The following is a 15,260-nucleotide window of genomic DNA, read 5'->3' on the forward strand; positions in this document are numbered from 1 at the left end:
GCCGACCCCGCGACACGTGGCGGGCAAGCGACGGGGGAAGGCGTTGCATCTGCCGGCTTGCAGCCCGCGTCTGCGGGACATTGTGCTCCACTCCAGTCCGCCCGCAGATCATAAAGGCGATAAGTCACAGCTGACGGCGCTGTATGGAGCACTGAGCTCTCTGACAAAATTACTTCAGAATAACAGAGCGCAGAACACAGCTATTGAAATGAAACAAAAACAAATAACTAACCCTAAGATTGTTTTCAAATAATCTGCACTGAAATTATTTTTTATCTTTACTTGTACTTTTGTAGCCTACTTAAATGACAATATTTCTCAGCTGTTTCTTTTATATTCAACTTTCAGTGTTCTTTTTTTTCTTTCCATAAAACACAGGAAACTCTCAGCTGTACCACTAGACAGACGAAGGCAAATTAGTGTATGACTAATATGCTATATAGAATTGTATAACCTATTACATACAATTATGTTCAATTATGTCTTTGTAATTGCTCCCATAAGAAAGTCAAAACTATGTCACGTTTGGCTATCTAGATTTGACAATGAGCAATTTGTTTGGAAGTCCATCTGGTTCATTGCCTACTCCCATTCTTCTGCATAGGTATTACAGAGTTTCAAAACAAATGTATTGATGTGAAATAGACAAAGACCCGTTGGCTTCAGACCAGCTTTCACATGAATGACTTTGGCATGCTCAGGTTGCGGGGAATCTTAAGACTGTATTATGTTACAGGGCTCAAGAGTTCCTCCATCTCTCATAGTGCTTGCTTCCTTACACACCTGGATACTACTGCTCTCTGGAATGGTACATGTCACCGATGCAGAGCAACAGAATTTTTTTTTTGTTTGCTTTGTTATTGTAAGGTTGATAACTGTTGACATGGCAAATATTGGATGTTGGGTCATGCAGTATTGTGTCATAAGCCTTCTTTATAGACCCTTTCAACAATAAAAACAAAAACAATGCTTGAACATTCTATTTGGTTCCCAATCGACTTCCTCTGTATTAAGATAACATATGGAATGTTAAAACGGAAGCCTTGTGGGGCCAACTATGATGCTGATAATGAAACTCTCTTGAAAGGGTCTATGTGTGTGTGTAGTATCTCTGTGTGTTTAATACCAGCAACTGCAAACAATGTTCTCTCTCTCTCTCTCTCTCTCTCTCTCTCTCTTCCCCCCACGCTCACAAATAAATTCACGCTCACAGGCACATACAGCATGTACACTACGTGTATAGTATACACTGTATACACTCGCTTACTCACATACACAAGCAAACACACACACACACACACACACACACACATACACACACACATGCACACACACACACACAATACAGGTTATAGCTTGTGTCTCTCTCTCTCTCTCTCTCCCTCTCTCACTCTCTCAAACAAACAAATGTGCACATCCTCACTTTGACCGTCCCGACTCCCCCACCTGCAGCATGCTAACCCATTATCTTTATTGAGGCCTCTCGACCATGGACCTCCACACTGCAATAATGCAATCAGAGCCGCCGATTGGAAGGCTAAAGTACGTGAGAAAGTGGGAGATAGCACGCTCCCAACCAATCTGGCCTGCAATCACAGACAGCTTACGCTTAATGTGTAAGCCATTGCCATGCGGCAGCGGTGTCACTTGCCAACGGCTTGCGGCGGCAGCAGTGACGGACGACTCAGAGGCGTGTGGGACGGAGGGGTGGCACACGCTGGCGTGTGAGGATGGCCACTTGGCAGGGTGTCCCTGAAATAAATATATATATATTTTTTTTTAATCAGGCGGTGGAAGTATAGCCTGTCAAAAAAGCTGAGAATCTCCAGAGGGTGACTGACTAGTCACCACACGTTGTAACTGAGACATTCTCCGCTGCCCGCTTTTTAGCTATGCATAAACTCATCTTTCTGGGAATTATACAGTGTGTCATGAACAATTCCTCATAGATGATTTATTCATGTGTGAAAATATACTATTTATCCAGCCAAGGAGGACGTGCTGTTTTCTGGTATGCACCAGTTTGATGGTGCCCATGGATGTGTCTGGTTTTAAAAGTGTGTCTTGCATGCAGTTTTGTATGTTTATCTGTGTGCCAAATGAGGGTCGGAAGGCCATGAGCAGAAAGCTGCCGCGAGCGAGCAAACAGTGTATACGAGAGTGCCAATCAAAGCCTGGGCAAGGCAAACACACAGATCCTGTGAAGAATGAAAGAGGAAAAAGAGAGAGAGAGAGGGAGGGAGAGAGGGAGCGAGATGGGGAGGGAAGAAAGAGTGGGCCTTGGAGACCCTCCAGTTGCCTGCCCACGGAGCAGACACATCGAAAAATCACCCACAATGCCGTGGTGCGGTGGATCATAGCCATCAACAAACACAGCAGCAAGAGAGCAAAGCGTTCAAGGCCTCGGGGGCCCCTTGTAAGGAAAGTGATAAAGCGTTGATTCATAGTCCGCCTAACACACACACACACACACACACACACACACGCGCACATATATACACAGACACACAAACACTCAGATACACATCCACAGACGATGATTCAGATACACAAATGCATGCATGCACAATCACACACACGCACACACACAATCACACACACGCACACACACAGACACACACACACACACACACACACACACACACACACACAGAAACGCAAATGGGCATACACACACAAACACAGATCAGCAGGGGTCACCACCAGCTTCTCAGACATTAGCGCCTGATGTGTTGAGCAGAGTGGGGCTCTTCAAACGCGCGCTCAGAAGCAGTCCGAGAGACTCACTCAAGCCGTTCCAGGCGGCCCCAGCTCGCTCGAGTGGGGAGCGGGAGGGAGAGAGGGAGCAGATTGCCTTTAGGGGGACCTGATGTGAAGTGGATCTCTCTCTTGCTCTCTCTTTTTCTCCCTCTTTTTCTCTCTTTCCCCTTCTCTCTCTCCCTCCCTCCCTCTCTCTCTCTCTCTCTCTCTCTTTCTCTCTCTCATACTCCGGAGCCTTGGAGAGCTCAGTCTCTTTGCGTCTGTGAGGGGGAGGCAGCTGAGACTGGGTCGGGGGGTCAGTCTGAGTGGAACTTCAGGATAAGCATCCGGTCGGTGGATTTGAGCAGTTTAGTTTGTGAGCTATCCAGCCCTCAGCGTTTTGTTTTCTTCTCTTTTTTCCAACGAGAACACAGTCAGATGCAAATAACAAGCAACATGGTTTAATTTATTTATTTATGAGGGCAACTCTCTTTATCATTTGGTTTATTTTGTTTTTGTTTTGAAGGAGTTTATGTAAAAAAATACTAATGTGTTTTCTTTGACCTTCAGTTATGCAGCGATTGGGAGGTTGGGAGGTTCCAGAGACTGAAAGCTGGATAATTTGCTCAGGTAGAAACAGAGGTCTTGTTTTCGTAGCAGTATCAGTTGAAATCCAAAGAGAATGGTTCACAAAAGACCATGTCAGTCTGCTCATTGTTTACGCTGGAAGAACAATGCATTTGAATTACAGGTGCATAAACTTATCTGTTTCCTCTGTGAGTGGCACCTTTGTTGACAGGAGATAACGCGGTTGCTTTGAAGATATGGGTCTTCTCTAAATGACAGCAATGTGTAGAGTAATGATCTGTGATGGGCTCAGTTGGAGTGTAAACAAACAGTGAGTATCGGCAGACTTGCCTCATTATAGTCATCTGCCCCCACTACGACACATTAGCATAAAACCGCTAAGCTATGGATCAACATTTTGTTAAATAACTGAAATCCACATTCATAATGTAAAGAAACATACATAATGCAAATATATGATGCAAGAAAGGAAAAATGAAACCGTACATAAAAGTGAAAACAAAATGTGTGGGCTGTTAATTATCAACTCACATTTCATTTATGTTTTATAATTCAATTCCAAGTTATTTTTGTTTTCACAAATGCTGTGAAAGTAGAGATTTCATGGGAAAATCTGTTCAACACACATTACTCTTCAAATAGCAGTACTACTAAACAATCTTTTTAAATAATGCCATTGCAAAGAGAGAAGAAAACATTCATACATAGACCCACAAAGAAAACTCAAAATGTCTACATTTCATAGGATGTATAGCTTTTTTGTAACAATATCACCGAAAAGTAGCTGAACATCAATAGTCAGAAAAGGTGCCTGAGATCTTCACTCAGTCCCATGTTAAAAACTCAGTAACGTTGACTTCTGACGTGCCCTCCTACCTGGGGGCAAGGCCAACCTTATCGGCCAGGGCCTCCTCATCACCCCTCCCATTTACACACACACACACACACACACACACACACACACACACACACACACACACACACACACACACACATTTGTCTCTCTCCCCCCCGGCCACCTCCCTTCCACCTTTCCCGTGGGAGCTTGCAAAGCCAGGATAACCTTGAGACCTCAGCTGGTCCACTGCCAGAGACATTAAAGAACAGCCCCCCTCCCTCTCTCTCTCCCTCTCTCTCTCTCCCTCTCCACTACCATCACCCACCCCACAATTACCCACATTATTCTATTTTTCCCTCTTTTCCATTTGGTATTTTTTTTTCTTTCCCTCTTTTTTTCGCCCCAGTTGTGACTAGGAGAAGACTTTTTCTCTTTCCTTCTTTTCCTTCCTCCCTCTCTCTCTCTCTCTCTCTCTCTCTCTCACACCCCTTGTCTTGGAGAGGAGAGAAAAGAAACAGAAAAAAAAACACAGCACTGTTCACATGATCTCCTGTGCAGTGTCTATTATCTGTAGGAATTGTAGAGCTGCCAATTTCAATTTAGCCAGCCTATTATCAGCCTTGAAATAAATGCCTAATTTGAAAAGTGGAAATCAAACTGTCTCTACGGGTGGGATGACTGACGTTGATTGCAAACTAACTATTCGGTGCCAGGCTACACTTTGTGTGGCTTTTGTCTCTGGCTTCCTTTTTCTCCGCCGGCTTCACGGCTGTCATATTCCTTTAGTGTTGGAAAGGTCAAGTACGGCTGCCTGGAAGATCTGAAGCGCTGGAGGAGTTTCAGGCTCCCCGGGATAATAGCGACAATGCGCCCCCGTTCCCCCTGTCGTCCTCGCTGGAATGTGTTTAAACATTTGTTTGTTCATTTGAAGTCCTGGTCCTCCACATCTAGTGAGAGTTTTTTTATTTATTTGTTTTGTTTGTGTTGATGGGAATGCCAACTAGCAGCCATCAAAAGTGAGACTTCTAAATTTTCATCCAAGCAAGCGGAATGAAATGAAAGAAATTGAGGAGCAGGTTCATGAATTGATTTAAGTATGTATTCCTATGTTATGGTAATTTTTTTATTTTATTTGTCTGGCTTAATATCATATAAATCAGACTAATCTATGATTTAATTATTTGTTTGCATGACCGCACTTGACTGCCTTGAGAGTATTTTTTTTTATTATTGGTATTAAAAATGTACTAGGAGTACACTGAGTTAATGCAATCTTACAAACCTTCCTACAATAAACATGGCATATTTCTACATTATATATCAATGGGCTGTTAAGCAAACTTGGCTGACCATCTCAAAGCTTTTCACATTTAAAAGAACAGAAGCTATCGCTGCATCTGCAAAGCTGACAGTGAGTTGGGTTTTGTTCTGCACAAAACAGTGACAAAGGGATGATATGCACTAATTCACCCCGCATTCCAGCTCACCCCCAACCAGAAAATCAATACATCTGTTGAGTCGCCTTCCTCTAAATCTCAGAGTCACTGTTTGCAGAGAGGAACATTCCTATTATTAAAAAAGAAAATAGTGAGAAAAATGCATTGTGATATTGAAAGGGGAAATCAGAAATATGAGACAGCTGTCTTAAGCTTGAGTACAAAGGCCATAGATGTCAGTCTAGTAACATTTCGATTCCACCCTTACTTATTTTTCAGCACCTTTTCAGAGCCCTCAAAACACTTTGTTTGTGTGTGTGTAAACATGAAAAGCTACGGATAGCTGTGTACTACCTTTTTCACACCCGGGGAGTGCATTCAGCACGTCTCTGCCACCAAGACTTTTGGAAGTTCCCATGACATCATAGGGCGTCTTTGAGAGCCTGGCCTGATGCTCTTTGTGGTCTATCCCATTCACTCTGTCTCTCACTCACACACACACACACACACACACACACACACACACACACACACACACACACACACACACATATACACACCTATGACCTCATCGTCAGCGCTTTCTCTTCAGGTTTCACCTTACAACCTGAGTGTCAATCTCGTTCCCCTTGGCTGTCTTAATGGCCCTCACAGGCTGCTCTCTCACCCCACCCATTCCAATCCCATTGTCTTCCACTGAACATGACTACTGTCTTAAACCCGAGAGAGTCAGCTTTCACTAACAGTAGGCCACTGGCCATAATGATGGTCAATGATAGCAAACTGATGGCTGCTGAGTTTGACAGTTTCAGCGTAAGGGCTTTACCCATAAACTATGGCTGATTTAATTTAGATTTAAATGTCCCTGTATTTTACTGATCATTGTTGCATTTTGGGGTAACAAAACCATTTTGTGAAGAATATTCATGCATAAATCCACAAGTGCCCTACCAAATGTTTCAAACAATGCTATTGTTTAGTTTGGTCTGGATTGGGAAGATCTGAAGAATTAATAAAGAGAGTAAGATTTTGCTCTAATTTCCACCAAATGAATACACATTGTCCCTCCGCCCTGGGCACACCTGAACAGAAGTCGAAGATGAATCATCAGTGTTGTTGAATGACAGTTTTTGAATAAGCACACGTATAAACTGGAGCCAGTAAACAGTCAAGCTCCTTGATAGTCATAAGGTGAAGAGTTCAAACAGCAAGCAGGATCCATCCGTGTGACTCTTTCTGTCCACGGCCCAGAGCAAGCCACCTTAACCGGATTAAAAGCAGGCCCTGCCTGATCCACTCAGATAACAACATCTGTCAAATGAGGTGCTTTAGCACCCATGGATAAGAGGGTTTCCCCCTTATCTCTCACAATGCTATCAGAGCCAGATCAGAGGGAGCCCCTTTAACAAGTCATCACAGGCCAAGTGTGCCTGTTCCTGGAGAGTGTGGAGCAGGATGGCAGGGTGGGGCTGGTGGAGTTGGAAGGTCACTGCCAGGGCCTTGCCCCCCTCATTAAGGTGAAGCTTCTCCTTGGTCCGGAGACACGAGCCTGCCCACCCCAACCCTGCTTGCCCACCGTGGCGGCGGTCATCCCAGCGGCCTCGCAGTCACGCTTGGCAAGGAGCACCGGAGTGCCGGTCAGACAGGATTTAGCGACTCAGTGGCCTATTAAATCAAGCAGCCGCTGGGAGAGATTTGGAGGAGCTTACGGGGAAGATAAGTACAACAGGGGTCGATTTTCCCACACATCGGCCAATTACTCCCCTGAGAAAGCTCGTAATCCATGTCCTCCGCTCATCCGTCCATGTTTGTGTGTGCTTGCGTGCGTGTGTGCGTGTGTGTGTGTTGCATGCATGTGTGTCTGTGTGGTGCGCCCATCTGCCGAACCGCGTGCCCGCCAGCTACCCCCCTGCTCCTTCGCCCGCCTGTCTGTCTGTGTGTCCGGCCGCCTCCTCTGCCCCCCACTCCTGCCCAAGCCCCGTCCTGGCAAGAGAGAGAAGGAGAGAGATAGAGTGAGATAGAGTGAGAGAGAAGGAGAGAGAAGGAGAGAGATAGAGTGAGAGAGAAGGAGAGAGATCAAGAGAGATCGAGAGAGATAGAGTGAGATAGAGTGAGAGAGAAGGAGAGAGATCGAGAGAGAAGGAGAGAGATAGGGGGAGAGAGAGGAGGGAGCGGGAGAGGGGGGCAGAGAGGTCCCTCTATTACCACCCCCCCACCCCCCACCCCGCCATCTCTCCCTTCTATTCCCTCCAAACTAAGTAACTTTAATTGTCCTGGGAAAGTCATGGTTGGCCCCCGGGCCACAAAGCAGCAGTTTCTAATGAGTGTTCCAGGAGGGGGGATTACAGGCTGCCGTGGGCAGCGGTGACGTGAGTGGCTGTGACGGAGCGAGTGTGTGATCTTCCTGTCGGATCTGCGCAGGCAGCGGCGGGTGGCTTCTCATCGCTTACGGCATCTTACGGATCAGGCCCACCACCACCACCTCCTCCTCCATCACCACCCTGCTCAACCCCACCCAAGGATTCCTAAACCCTCAAATAAGACGGAGAATGTACATTTGTCCAAAGGCCTACGTTTAACAGTTTAAACTGCTACGGCTTAACAGTTAGTTAAATTAGTTTATAATTGAGTTAAGACGTTTACACAATGTTTTCAACTTTGTATAAGATTGCAAATTAAAAGTGGTCTTAGATGATGACACAAATACTGTGTTCAAGTTACTGTTGTAATGGAGGGTTTAGACTGTGTTTTGACTCTTTGGTAGGACTTGTTCCAGTGCTTGGCTAAATAGTGCCCAGATTATGGTCTCTTTTTCGCTTCCTTTTGAGGGGCTCAGCAAATCCACACCGTAGCCTGGAAAGCAGCATTGTCTGGAGCCTGTCAGATTGTACTGGATAATATTGAATTTGTTCACCAGAAAAAAAAAATCAACTTCAGTATATGCTTTAATTATACCAAACATGATACTGTCTATTCCCAACAAAATCTATGATTATGAACCAAAGCTATTATCATAAACTCATACAGCAATATTGATCGGGATCCATGTTGATCCATGGTGGAGTAAGTGCACTGTGTGTTCTCTCTCTCTCTGCCTCTCCCTCTCCCTCTCTCTCTCTCTCTCTCTCTCTCTCTCTCTCTCTCTCTCTCTCTACCTCTACCTCTCTCTTGGCCTGAGCTGGCCTGGAGGGCTGGGGGGGTGAGAGGGGTGATCAGACGGTTGTTCACCCTGGCCCCGGCCTCTGGCTCTCTGGGCGGCCGTGCAGGGGCCTCTCAGCAGGCTCTTCCAGGCTCGCGCTGGGCTCAGGGGGCCCGCCCGCCCGCCTCGATCTCATCATGAGGAGCCGCACCGAGGATCAGAGCAGAGTTCAGACATCAGCGCTCCCCCCACCGCCCCCCCCCCCCCCCCGCATCCCTCCCTCGTTTTCTCCTCCTCTCCTCTCCCTACCTCCACGCTTCCCGCACACACTGGGCCCCAGACTGCCTGCAGGGCCCCCCACACAGACGAGCAGGGGCAGGGTCAACACGTGTGTGTGTGTGTGTGTGTGTGTGTGTCGGGGCATGTTTTTAATTATGTTTATGTATCTACGGTACGGCTATACATTTGTTTGCATCTGCTGTACAGGCAGCTTGTATTAAATGTCTGTGTGAGTGAATTAATGTGTGTGACTGTGTGTCCATTTGTGCATTCTATGTATAGATTATGTGTGGATATGTGTAAAAAGTGTGTGTGTGTGTGTATGTGCACGCGTATGCCTGTATGCAATACATATGTCTGCCAGCAAGAGAATGAGTCAGCCCCCTACCCACATACACACACACACACACACACACACACACACACACACACACACACACACACACACACCTTTTACTCAACTCTCCGTGCTCCCACTTAGAAAGCCAGCGCTGGAGGGGGTGAGGATTGGATCGATGCTCTGCTACTGTGGCTCTCCCACTGGGGGCTGAGGTGGGGGCGGAGGGTTATGGACGCCCAACCGGCTGAGCCCTGACCGCCATGCCGCACCGTGCCGCGCCTGCCGTGCTTCCCACCAATCACACTGCACTCGCTACGTCCACACAACCAGCTCCTCCTCAAATTGTTTTGGTCCTACGGCAGGTTTTGTGTGTGTGTTTGTGTGTGTGTGTGTGTGTGTGTGTGTGTGTGTGTGTGTGTGTGTGTGTGTGTGTGTGTGTGTGTGTGTGTGTGTGTGTGTTTGTGTGCTTTTGGAGAATGTATGTGTGTGTGTTAATGTTTATGTTTTTGTGTGTATGTGTGTTTGTCTTTGTGTATGTTTGTTTGTCTATGAGTGTGTGTGTGTGTGTGTTTGTGTGTCTGTGTATGTTTGTGTGCACACGCGTGATTGAGTACATGTTTGTGTGTGTGCCCTCATGTGTGTGGGGCAGGGGGTGTTTGGTTAGGGGAACTCCAGAAATCATCATTTCAAATGCGGTTACTCTCATATAATCCTCACAAGGCAAACTCCCATCCATTCCAACTGCCAGACCACTTTGAATAAATATGAGGGACTCGAGCCATATTGTTCCACCACATGGAAAAGGACAGCTCTCTCCATGCTCGCTTGAACGTACATTAATTGGACTTGCCAGATCCCCCTCCTCGTGTCGAGGGGTGGCCACCTCTCCACGTTGGAAGCTGCTGAAACATTGTGGAAAAAGAAAAAAAAAATGAGCGACCTCCTGTAGGGCCCTGTCAACGAACAACGCCACCATAAAGCTCCCATTCACCACCGAGGGGAACATCATTTGATCTCCCAAATATGTCAGAAATGTTTCCATACTGACCCATTGAAGGGGAGCGTCGGGCGGGAGACATAATCCCATAAGACATGGAGTTAAATTGAAAAGCCCCCGGGAGGTGAAGAGGTGCTTTCGCCCCTGGGGGTAGCGAGGGCCTGGGGAGCGGCCAGTGAATGCGGGCAGCCCCCGTCGCCACCGCCAATGAGAGGCGCAAGTATGCGCCGCTCAAAAGGAGCCTTGTTGTGGCGTCGCTGGAAATGAGAAACTGTATGGAAACGAGGGAGCAGGGGAGGTGGCGGACGCGGGGGGGGTTGGGGGGGGGGGCATTATGTCATGGCTGTCGAGCCAGTGTAATGTTGACAGGCCGAGGCCCCCTTGGCCCCCACTTGCCCCCCTTCCTCTAGCCACCCCACCCAGCCCAACCCCCCCCCCCCCACCTCCACTCCACACCCCCTACCCTTGGAAGCGATGCATGCAGAGTGTGGGAAAGGGCGTCCCAGGCACGCGCCAGATAAGATCGCACAATAAACCATCGGGCCCTCCGGGGGCCTCTGCATGCTTTCAGATGCAAACAGGCGGTTGGTTGGCACGCAGCGGCGGCGGCACTCGCAGGAACTCTGTGGGCCCCCTAGACGTACACACACACACACACACACACACACACACACACACACACACACACACACACACACACACACACACACACACACACACACCACATATACACAACCACGCAAGGAGAGGAAAGGATGGAGTTCACAGGCACGCCATTGAAGCGACAGGGTGCAACAAGGGAAAGGATGTGCGTGTCTACATGCATGTGTGTGTGTCTGTGTGTGTGTGTTTGTGTGTCAGCATGTGTCATCCTCCGCTTCCTCTTTTCTGTGTCTTACGCCTCTTTCAGTCTTTCCCTCACTCCCTCTCTTCCTCTCTTGTCTCTGTGTCTGACTCATTTACTCCACTCGACGGTTTTGCCCTCTGATCTGCACACTTCCAGCTCACAGTTGAGCTTTTAACACCCCCATTATGTCCTCTTTTTTTCCCTGTTTCCTCCACACACACTCACTCACTTGCGTTCTTTCGTATCCTCGGTCTATCGCGCTCTCTATCGCCTCTTTGGTGTGTGTCTATAAATATTCCTCTAAAAAACACTTGCTGTAGGTAAGCAACCAACATTTTGACATGTGTTCTAATGAACTGAAAGACGGAGAGCTACAATACAGTAACTACAAATACTGACACATGCAATATTTCTCAATAAGACATACCGGCGACAAATTGTCTGTTCTTAAGAGTTTTATCCCAGTGTCATGCTGATGCATCTCATCCAAAACTGGTCTGAGATGCAGTGAAACTGAGATCTGGTATCCGGTAGATAGATTACAGCATTCATGAAAATTAAGTTAATCCAGATTAAATATTAATTTAAAATATAAGTTACTATATTACTAAGTTATATAACCAATACAAGAACATTAGCATTAAACTCATACACATAACTACACAGTAAAACACCAGTGTGTGTTGTGCCATGTACTACTAACTGTTATTTCAGTGCATTACAGTAAGTATGGAACTTACACACTCAATCATAAAAAATGAAAGTTACAAATATATAAACATACATACAATCAAAAGAATAATTAACAAAAATGACACTAATTTAGTGGCTGCTTGAAAGCAGTATTATTCATGCTCAGCGAGTTTGTTCAAATGCGCTGATCACATTTTACACAGCAATCCTCAGAAAAACGACAGCACGTGTCAGATATCACCCCATCTGTTATTGCAGTGTGTTTGTGTGTGTGTGTGTGTGTGTGTGTGTGTGCATGTGTGTGTGTGTGCAAGAGTATTCATCGGCGTGTGCAGGAGAGACCCTCTCATCTCACACATTCTCACCCGCTAAACCATTCGCATGCCTTCTGTGGTAAAGGCTCGTTTCATAGTGCCAAACCATACCTCAAGAATCCCTATTAAAACGCACTGTGCCATGGCTGTAACATTTAAGCAAGGCACCACAGTGTCTTTAAAGAGAACCATGGCCCCGCTATGTGTTTTGAACTAAAGAGCTAAATCTATATTTATGATCGCTACCTATAAAGTGTGTGCTGAAGCCTTCCCCTCCCCGGCACTGCTCTCTGTGTGTCTAAAGCGCTCTTGTGAAGCAGCATCAGGAGGCTGAGGTCGTGCTGGATACTCCTATCCCACAGCTATCCATCATTATATATATATATCTTTCTTATTTCACTTTTTTTCTCCTGCAGTGTGCCTGGGCTTTCTTCCCTTCACACTCTCTCTCTCTCTCACACTCTCACACACACACACATACACACACACACACACACATACACGCATACACGCACACACACAGAGAGAGAGAGAGAGAGAGAGAGAGAGAGAGAGTAACAACATCTCTCTCCAAAGGAGGTCTGGAAGGCTATTCTCACAGGTCCTCACTCCTTATGGCAAACACAGCACACCCACTCGCACACACCCACTCACGCGCGCGCGCGCGCGCACACACACACACACACACACACACACACACACACACACACACACACACACACACACACACACACACACACACACACACACACACACACACACACACACACACACACACACACACATGCCTACAGTTTGCCCTCAGACACACACACACCATGCATACATATAAGCTTTAGACCCATCAGACTCCTTGTGCTAACATATCAGAGTGCTTCCCTTCCCTTAAGGCAAATATTTACATGTGCTTGGATAGGGGGCAGAGTGGTTTGTGAATATTTCAACAGCCCCTTCAGGTCTCTCTCTCTCTCTCTTTCTCTCTATTATTCTTGCCTGACTATATTATTTCTTCTCTGTCACAGAGGCAACCTCCACATATTATCACTTCTGCATCTTGCATCTTCTAGTCAGACATCTAAGTAGCATCAGGGATTTACTGTAATGTCTGACAACTTGTGGTCAGACACCAAACGTCTGATCCAGCTGAATGCGGCTTATGAATAAGAGAGTGGCTGATATACCCTAAACTGGGGCCTCTCAAAGAGCATGGGAAGACAGAAAGAAAGAGCCAGAGAGAGGGGGAGAGAGAGGGAGAGAGAGAGAGGGAGAGAGAGAGAGAGAGAGAGAGGCCACAGCCGCGTTGTCCCAACTGGGGCTCCAGTGCAGTAAGTAATTGGGCCCTCCACATCAAACGGCCCTCATTAGAGGGTCTCAAGGAGCCAGTAATCCTAAACGTTTACACACAGAGGGGGGATGTCACCGGGTGTGTGAAAGTGTGTATGCTATTCATGTGTAAGTGTGCGAGTGTGTATGTGTGTGTGCATGTACGCATGGGTTGGAGGGGGGGGGGGCTGTGTGTGTGTGTGTGTGTGTGTGTGTGCGCGTGTGTGTGTGCCATTTTCTCTGTCTGAGCCTGAGAAAAACATCTCAGAAACACTTCAAAGGCATGTCCAGTCATCTCCAACCCTGGTGATCCAGAGAGGCTAAAGAATGGAGGGACCAAAAGCAGGTCACTGTAGAGTGGGTTTAGGTTTATATCTTGACGACCTGATAGTGTCCTTCAGTTGTACATTACATTACATTTAGCAGACACTTCTTGACCAAAGTGACTTACATATGTTAGCTATATTACAAGGGATCACATTGTCCTCGGAGCAACTTGGGGTTAGGTGCCTTGCTCAAGGGCACAACGGTGGAAGCCGGGAATTGAACCGACAACTTTCAGGCTACTGCACTCCATAACCACTACACTACCACCGCCCGACAGGTTGTGTAGGAGAACATATGCATGTACGCGCGAGACCCAACATGGCGCCCTGCACAGCAGGGACAGGAAGCCGGTCACTGATGAGGAACACCCCACCCTGCGACTCACCAACTGACCCCTCCATTCCTCAGCTTCCCCCAAACAAAAACAACTCCCTGTTTGCCTGGCCAGTCCAGTTCCCTCGCGTGTTTAAAAAACAACACCAGTGGCGGCAGTGTTAACGGCGGTGATTGGGAAACCACCGTGGAGCATGTGAATTCTCTCAGCACCATGATATTGTGGAGAAGTCATGTTTATCAATTGACGTTCCCTGACACTGCATAAAGAAAAACTCCAGGTTGTGTGAGTTGTTAAGTAAGTGGACTTTTGGCCCAGCTGTGTGGTGAGAAGTTTCCCTTTTTGTGAGCGTAGGTGGACAACGCGCTGACAGAAGCGAACCCAGGACCACAGCCCTTAATTGCCCAGGAAGTGACCACATCACAGGTGGCCAAAAAGACAGGCGGGAACTCGTTTTGTCCAGCATCGATTTCCACACTGTGTTACAGTTACAAGGGGAGGGGTGGGATCAAAAATGAGAGCCCCTAGGACTCTTTTTGTTTTTCCCCCCGTGTGTCCTGGATTAGTGCTTAAAACAGGGCACTCAGTCATTCAGAGTGCTGGTGACCCTCGGTGGAGGACGGGTGGGGCGGTGGGGGGTTTGGGGGGGAGTCATGGAGTGCAGGAGGAGGGGAGCCCCTTAATTGGCAATTTGCGATTCAGTTGAACTCCATAGCGGCCAGCCACTCAAGTAAGAAATGATTTGGCCCTCTTTCATCAACCGACCCCTTCTTCCTACCCCATCCCCCACTTCACTTCGCCTGCCCTCCCTTTTCTCACTGTCTCTCTCTCTCTCTCTCTCTCTCTTTCTTTCTCTCTCCCTCCCTTTTTTCGCTCTTTTTCCCCTTTAATGGATGTCTCTCATCCCAGCTTCCCTCTTTCCCCTTCTCCTGTTGTCTCCTGACCCAGGGTTTTAAATCACGGACGTACGGGTGGTCTGTCGTCTGCTCTGGCTGTGGCGGTGGCGGAGGGTAGCGTGGGTCGCTCTAGTGCGCCTCTTCCCAGGCTAGATTAAAATTACCGCGAG

The sequence above is a fragment of the Alosa pseudoharengus genome, unplaced genomic scaffold (genome assembly GCF_046254945.1).
Source record: "Alosa pseudoharengus isolate Yale_2024_CS ecotype anadromous, Long Island Sound unplaced genomic scaffold, YU_APseudo_1.1 YU_APseudo_1.1_scf_11, whole genome shotgun sequence".
Taxonomy (NCBI): Eukaryota; Metazoa; Chordata; class Actinopteri; order Clupeiformes; family Clupeidae; genus Alosa; species Alosa pseudoharengus.